Source organism: Nicotiana tabacum, chromosome 7 (genome assembly GCF_000715075.1).
Source record: "Nicotiana tabacum cultivar K326 chromosome 7, ASM71507v2, whole genome shotgun sequence".
NCBI classification, from domain to species: domain Eukaryota; kingdom Viridiplantae; phylum Streptophyta; class Magnoliopsida; order Solanales; family Solanaceae; genus Nicotiana; species Nicotiana tabacum.
Window position 1 is genome coordinate 110,827,086 of NC_134086.1, and position 8,572 is coordinate 110,835,657.

Here is an 8,572-nt window from a genome sequence, read left to right on the forward strand (position 1 = left end):
TAAGATGCGGGAAGTGAGGTTGAGATGGTTCGGGCATGTTAAGAGGAGAAGTATAGAAGCCCCATTCAGAAGGTGCGAGAGGTTAACCTCAACGGGTATCAGGATGGGTAGAGGTAGGCCTAAGAAGTTTTGGGGAAAGGTCATTACGTGAAACATGCCGCAACTAGAGCTGACTGAGGACATTGCCCTAGATAGGAGGGTGTGAAGGTCGAAAATTAGGGTAGAACTCATATTTGCTTGTTCTTTCTCCTTGGATTGTTAAAGAATCCTGTCGCTCTGATACCAATTGTTAGCGGAAACGTAAAAGAAAGAACACAAGATTTAACGTGGTTCGGATCAAAATAATCCTACGTCCACCAGAGAACAATTACCCTTTTTAATATTAACAAAGGAAGGGAGATTTCCCAATTACACTTAAGAGAATTTCTCTCTTAACTCTCTACTCACTACAATGTATTGTATTATTTTGGGATGATTTCTACAAGTGAAGGAGTGTATCTATTTATAGAGGTAAAGACCTCCTCTTGATGTCATTGGTGACATCAAACTACCTCCTCTTGATGTCATGAGTGACATCAAAGGAGGAAGCTTCCTCCTAGCATCCACACCAACTCTTTCCACCAACTCTTCCAATTGGCATGCCATTGTTGACTAAACATAAACCAACATTTTCAGCATGCCATTGTTAACTAAACATAAACCAACATTTTCAATCTCCACCTTGGTTTGCGTTTCGAGCGTGTGAACAACTCTGGCCAAAACTTCTAAGCTTACTGGGCAACCCCGTTGTAAGAAACAAGAAGAATCAAACCATTGTTGAACATACCACCTCCACCTAGCAACTGTTCTCTTCGGAGTTGCATTAGTTGATGCACACCCCCGCCAAGTCCTTGCAGTGTGCAAACTTAGCGAGCGGAACTATCTTGGTCAACATGTCTGCAGCATTATCGTCTGTGATAACCTTCACGACCTTGATAGTTCCCTCATCAATAACATCTCGAATAAAATGAAATCTGACATCAATGTGTTTATTGCGCTCATGAAATCTCTGATTTTTCATTAGATGAATAGCACGCTGACTATCACATCTAAGAGTTGATTCCAGCTGAACCAAACTCAATTCCGCTACTAAACTTTTCAACCAGATAGCTTCCTTTACCGCCTCCGCTGCTGCCATGTATTCTGCTTCTGTCGTAGACAAAGCGACAATCGACTGCAAAGTCGACTTCCAACTGACGGCACTGCCAACGAGGGTAAAGATGTATCCAGTTGTGGACCTTCTTCTGTCAAGATCTCCTGCATAGTCAGAATCCACATAACCGAGAATTGAAATACCTGTACCACTTTTTCGAAAGGTAAGACCAACACCAGAAGCTCCTTTGAGATATCTCAATATCCACTTGACAGCTTCCCAATGCCTCTTTCCTGGGTTGGACATGTATCTACTTACCACACTTACAGATTGAGCAATATCTGGACGTGTGCATACCATAGCATACATAATACTACCAACTGCACTGGCATAAGGAATCTTTGACATATGCTCCACCTCATCCTCGGACTGAGGCATTTGTGACTCTGAAAGTTTAAAATGAGGAGCTAATGGTGTACTTACAGGCTTGCACGTTTGCATATTGAATCTCTCGAGAACCCTTTCAATATACCTCTTCTGAGAAAGATGTACAACATCGTCTTCTCTTGAAATCTCCATACCAAGGATTTTCTTTGCATCTCCTAAATCCTTCATGTCAAATTCCTTACTCAATAGTTTCTTCAAAGCATTTATCTCTGTAATGTTGTTAGCAGCAATAAGCATATCATCAACATACAACAGTAAATAAATCATTGAGTTACCAGACATCTTCTTGTGATACACACAACTATCAAATGCGCTCCTTGAGAATTCATGTGTAGTCATGAATGCATCAAACCTCTTGTACCACTGTCTAGGGGATTGCTTCAAATCATACAAAGACTTCTTTAGTTGGCATACGTGATCTTCTTTTCCCTCAGCTAGGAAACCTTCAGGTTGATCCATATAGATTGTCTCTTCTAGATCACCGTGTAAGAAAGTAGTTTTGACATCAAGCTGTTGAAGCTCCAAGTCAAATTGTGCAACCAATGCTAGTAGCACGCGAATTGAGCTATGCTTCACGACCGGAGAGAAAATCTCATTGTAGTCAATTCCCTCCTTTTGGCTGAAACCTTTTGCAACCAATCTCGCCTTGAACCTAGCATCTTCCACTTCAGGAATTCCCTCTTTCTTTCGGTAGACCCACTTGCATCAAACTGTCCTCTTCCCCTTTTGTCTTTTCACTAAGACCCATGTCTGATTCTTGTGAAGAGACTCCATCTCTTCAGTCATGGCTAACCGCCATTGTGCGGCATCCTTGCAAGAAGTTGCTTCAATATACGAGGAGGGCTCCAGATCTTTAATCTCTTCTTGTGCAGCTACGAACGCATATGCAATCAAGTTTGCTTGATTTATAAGGCGTTCCGGTTCTCGTGTCTGCCTCTTCTCCCTCCCCTTCGCAATTGTGTATGGTTCATTGACAGCAAGTTCTTCAACGCCTACATCTTCTGACTCATCTTTAACCTGAGTCTCTTGATCCTTTTCCTTGGCAAGCTCCACCGGAAGCTCCACCTGCTCGTTGTTCTTGTTTCCTGAAAACTCCACGGAAACTTTACGGGGATCAAGTATAGAGGATTCATCGAAGGTGACATCTCTACTAACTATAAATTTGAGTAAAGACAAACACCAAAGTTTGTACCCTTTTACTCCATCCACATACCCTACGAATATGGCCTTCTTAGCCCTTGGTTCAAGCTTTCCTTCATTAACGTGATAATAAGCTGGACACCCAAATACTCGTAAGTATGAATTGTTAGAGGGTTCACCTGACCATACCTCATTCGGAGTCTTAAAGTCAATTGCCGATGCTGGAGATCGATTGACAATATGAGCAGCAGTGTGAACTGCTTCAGCCCAAAATACTTTGGACATTTTGGCTTGTAGGAGCATACAACGAGCCTTTTCAAGAAGAGTTCTGTTCATTCTCTCGGCAACTCCATTCTGCTGTGGGGTATGCCTGACAGTCCTATGTCTTGAGATCCCATGAACCTTGCAGAATTCATTAAACTCTTCATTGCAAAACTCCAAGCCATTGTCTGTGCGAAGATACTTGATTTTCCGCTCCATTTAATTTTCAATCAAAATCTTCCACTCTTTAAATGCTTCAAAAGCATCACTTTTTGCCTTCAAAAAATACACCCAAACCTTTCGTGAGAAATCATCAATAAAAATGAGAAGATACCTCTTTCCGCCCTTCGATGGAAGTTTAGAAGGACCCCATAAATCTGAATGGATGTAGTCTAGCACTCCTCTTGTCTTGTGTTTGCCAGTGCTGAAGCTGACCTTCTTCTGCTTCCCTAGAACGCAGTGCTCACAGAAGTCAAGCGTGCTGATCTTCTCACCTTCCAAAAGTTTACGATTGCTCAACATCTCCAGTCCACGTGCGCTCATATGACCTAGTCTCATGTGCCATAGTCTTGCCTTGTCATCATTAGATAACTGCACTGTAGATGCATTTGCAGAGCCAACAATGGTGCTTCCGGCCAATGTGTAAAGGCCGTTCTCCAGCTTGCCTTTCAGCATGACTAAAGAACCTTTAGTCACCTTCATAGTTCCTGCTTCGCTCATGTACCTGTAGCCTTGTTCATCCAGAGTACCCAAGGAGATCAAATTCTTCTTCAGATCAGGAACATGACGGACTTGTGTAATAGTCCTCACGATTCCATCATGGCAGCGAACCCGAACTGAGCCAATGCCAACTATTGCACAAGTTGCATTATTGCCCATTACTACGGTTCCTCCACTTTTCTCGTAGCTGCTAAACCAGTCTTTTCGGAACGTCATATGCAGAGTACAAGCAGAGTCTAACACCCATTTGTTTTCATAACTACTATTATTATTACACGATGTTGTTAGTACATAATCATTATCAAAATTATGTACCTGTTCAACTGTAGATGCACTCGCCTTTTCCTTGGACTTTGACATTGGGCAATCTCGTTCAAAGTGCCCCTTCTTGCCACAACCCCAACACTCTGTATTCTTCTTGCTCACACGAGACTTTGATCTGTGCTTTGATTTGGTCTTTCCCTGTTGGCTAGTCCGGCCTCTTACAAAGAGGCCACTTGCCTGGTCATCTCTATCTCCTTCAATGTGCCTCCGCACATCACTAGAGTTAAGTGCCTGCCGCACTTGCTCAAGCTTGATAGGCTCCTTGCTATACATCATTGAATTCTCAATATCACGATATCCTGAAGTCAATGAAAATAGCAAAGCACATGCAAGCGTCTTCTCCTCCCTTTTAATTCCTGCAATCTGTAAGTCCATGACAAATTTATTAAACGCATCTAAATGATCTTGTAACGAAGTACCTGACCCCATCTTAAATGTGTGAAGACGCCGTTGTAACAACATTCTTGTTGTCACTGATCGGTCTTGGTATAACCCTTCTAGCTTTTCCCACAACTGTTTGGCCGTCTCTTCGGTACCCGTACTCACTTCACAAAGCACGTTAGGTGCAAGGGATAGTTGGATTGCACTCAATGCATCCCCTTCAATCTTCTCCTTGTCGGGAGCTGATATATCCGTAGGATACTTTCCGTCAATAGCATGGATTGAACCTTCCCTCCGCAGTAACGCCATCATCTGGATCTTCCAGATATTGAAGTTGTTGCGTCCATTGAATCTATCAATTTCAAACTTCATGGAACTCATATTTGCTTGTTCTTTCTCCTTGGATCGTTAAAGAATCCTGTCGCTCTGATACCAATTGTTAGCGGAAACGTAAAAGAAAGAACACAAGATTTAACGTGGTTCGGATCAAAATAATCCTACGTCCACCAGAGAACAATTGCCCTTTTTAATATTAACAAAGGAAGGGGAGATTTCCCAATTACACTTAAGAGAATTTCTCTCTTTAACTCTCTACTCACTACAATGTATTGTATTATTTTGGGATGATTTCTACAAGTGAAGGAGTGCATCTATTTATAGAGGTAAAGACCTCCTCTTGATGTCATTGGTGACATCAAACTACCTCCTCTTGATGTCATGGGTGACATCAAAGGAGGAAGCTTCCTCCTAGCATCCACACCAACTCTTTCCACCAACTCTTCCAATTGGCATGCCATTGTTGACTAAACATAAACCAACATTTTCAGCATGCCATTGTTAACTAAACATAAACCAACATTTTCAGTTAGTATAATATCCTTTTATTCATAGATTGCTTTTACTATCTAGAGTTTAACTGCTTTCTTGGCTTCGGTCTTTTTATCTTGTTGTTATTCCTACTTGTTGCCACCACTCTTTTTTTCCCCTCTTTTTTCATCCGTTCTCTAGCCGAGGGTCTATCGGAAACAACCTCTCTGCCCTTCCAGGATAGGGGTAAGACTGCATAAATCTTACCCTCCCAGACCCACTCATAAGAAATTACTGGGCTGCTTGTTGTTGTTGTTGTATGTTAACACGATATTCGACTATGGGGATTATATGACTACTATTGTCGTTTGGAAATGAGGTATGATTGGAAAAGAGGAACATTGGAGCATGGAACCTATACTAGACGTTAATGTATTACTCCTAAAAGCTCTTCCTATAAGTAGTATATATGAAGGTATGGAGGTTGAGGATTAGAGTAGTAGAGTAGGTGGTCTAGACTGTTCATAACAGTAGTATTGGCACGTAGTCTCGCTTTCTGTTGGTAGTAGGTTTTTATAACTAACCGTTGTTTTCTTTCATTATTGATACCTTACTGTCTTGTTGTTTTTATTTTGCTTTTATATGGCTTTTTGGTACTGTCCTTTCTTGTCTATATTTTCATTAATGTGGTGCTTATGCTTTCCCGAACCGAGAGTCTATTGAAAATAACCTCTCTATCCTCACAAGGTAGGGGTAAGGTCTGCGTACACATTACCCTCCCAGACCCCACGGTGTGGGATAATACTGGATATGTTGTTGTTGTTGTTGTTATAAGTAGTATATAGGGTGATAAGGGAGGGAGGTAAGATCCTCCACCTCCAAAGATAATATTGTAATAACCAGAAATATTTTTATGTAATTATTAATTGTGAGATTGAAGAATTAATTTTATTTGTAGCTATTAAGTCAAATACTAAGCTAGTATATAAGATAGGATAGTGTATTAAATAAGTGGCTAGTGGGCTAATTACATATTACAAATTAAGAATTTAAAGTAAGTGACGTAAGTTAAATTTTTTGTAAAGATGTAAAGTATGTCAGTCCCGCAATTTACTAGTGGGTCACGTAAACTTACTCTAGGGTATATAGATGGAAATTCAAGTTCCCTACTATGAGAAAAAAAAAAGAAAAAGAAAAAAGAAAGAATACAAGTTGGCTTGGAGAACGACGGCCAAGGATCCTATGTGGAATCCATACCAAATTAAGAAGAAACCAAAGTTCAGATAATACTAAACTTTGTTATGTCTTTTGAATTGATTCTTTTGGTTAGAATAAAGTGTATAAGCCAATGATTAAGGTGATAATTACAAGACCAATTATTATAGCAATAATGTGTAAGCTTGTAAAATTACGTAGCGGGGGATTGCAAACTAAGAAATGGTCTATGAAGGAATTATTTGGACTTTATTGTCTTAGAACATTGGTGGCTAAAGGATGATTAAGTGTTGTTGTTGACATAGCAAGGTTAATATGCTATATTCTAATGTAATATAATTAAGCTAATTTGACTTGAGAAACTAGGAGCAGTAGCAATTAATTGTCTTGAACTATGGTAGAAAGAATCTAAGTAATCAAGTAATTTGTATATACTCCTATGCTTAAGTAGTGTAGTGAACTAATATGAGTAATATGGTTACCATGTATATGTTAACAATAATTAAGACAAGGATGAGAAATTATTATAGTAATGAACAAGTAATGATGAGAACAATGATTGGGAATTTAGCTATTATAGTATGAAAGTTATGGGAGTTTGCATGTTGGAAAGAAAACAGTGGTATAAGCACGCGAAGTTCTTCTGGGACGTTACCACTGCAGCGTTACAATGCCTCATTTGGCATTTAATTATGTACAAATTTTTAAACCGAGGGTTGACTTTAATTTTGGCTTGTTCTAAAATTGTGAATTTTTTTCACGTAGACTAATTAGGACGTGTTATTCAATATTTTTAATAGATTGAGGCCATTGGGGGCCATTTGGTTGGTGGTCTAGACGTTGCAAGGTTGGGGAACTTCTCGTTAGCGAGGTAATTGAGCCTTAAGCATTGATGCTTGCTTTTCCAAAGTCCGTTTTGAAAGTATGTTTTGTCTGCCTGGTCCATGTGATGGGACGAGCGTGTGCTTGGCAGAATCGGTGGTCTTAGACCAGCCGCAAATATTTATTATTTGTGAAAAAGCTGAAATTATTTAATAAGTGATTTGTTGTGTGACGTAGCCTCGTGCTATGGCGCTGGAGCATTAGAAATTATTTCTTTGTTGCCGTAATATATTTGGGGCATTGCATATGCCGTCAGGTAGAGCTGGAGCATTATGTATGCTGCCGTGGATTTGTCGGGGTGTTCGGTTAATTTCCTTCACTGCCGTTTATGACAAGTCCTTAGGATGGATTGTGCTGATATATATATATATATATATTATAGAATAATTGTTTGGACCTTATGGAGTAATTATATGGTGAAAGGATTTCTGTGCATATTATTTCTCTACTCGTTCTGTATTTGTATTTTCTAACACTTGTTTCAGGAGTATTTAAAGTGGTTGGTCGAGGATCTTACTGGGTTATATTTACGTATAACTCATTCCATACCTGCATGTCCATGCAGATACTGTTGCTGAGGACGATGCTAGTGGCTAACAAATTCGTTGAGTGGATTCTACTGCTGAGGTGAGCCGCCGCATTATTCGTGGAGGCCGCTATTTCAGCTCTACCTATCTTATGTCTATTATTTCGTTCGGGTTTGCATGCCCGTCAATTAAACTTCTATTTCTCTGTTAGATGCACCATGGTCTTAGTAGTGAATTTGGGTTAGAGTTTATTATTTGAGTGCTCATTAAAATTTATAAATAAATTTATGGTTTTAGTTGGATAATTATTTCGTATTTAGTAATATTTAATGCATTTGGACTAGTACGTGTTTCTCTCAATGCTTATATAAAAGGTTAAGAGTACAGGAATTGGTACAATAAATAGGCTTGCCTGGAAAGAAGGAAAGTTATTCCGAAAGACAGCAAGCAGGTATACTTTCTGACTTTGATATCCTCAGTTGCAAGTTTAGTTTAAGCTATAATGTTATGTTAGGAAAGATAGCATCAAGATTTAGTTTTTTCCTTGACATATAGTTGAATATCTTCGCTCCATCATTGTCCTTTTCTTTTTTGGCATAAAATTTATCTCTCCAGCCATTTCTACTTCCTTTTTGGACCAAGTAATTAATTTAGTAGATTAAGCATCCTAAGATTCAAATGAAACTTAGAATACAAAAGTACAACCCAAAAGTAGCCTTTTTCAGTTGTATGATGC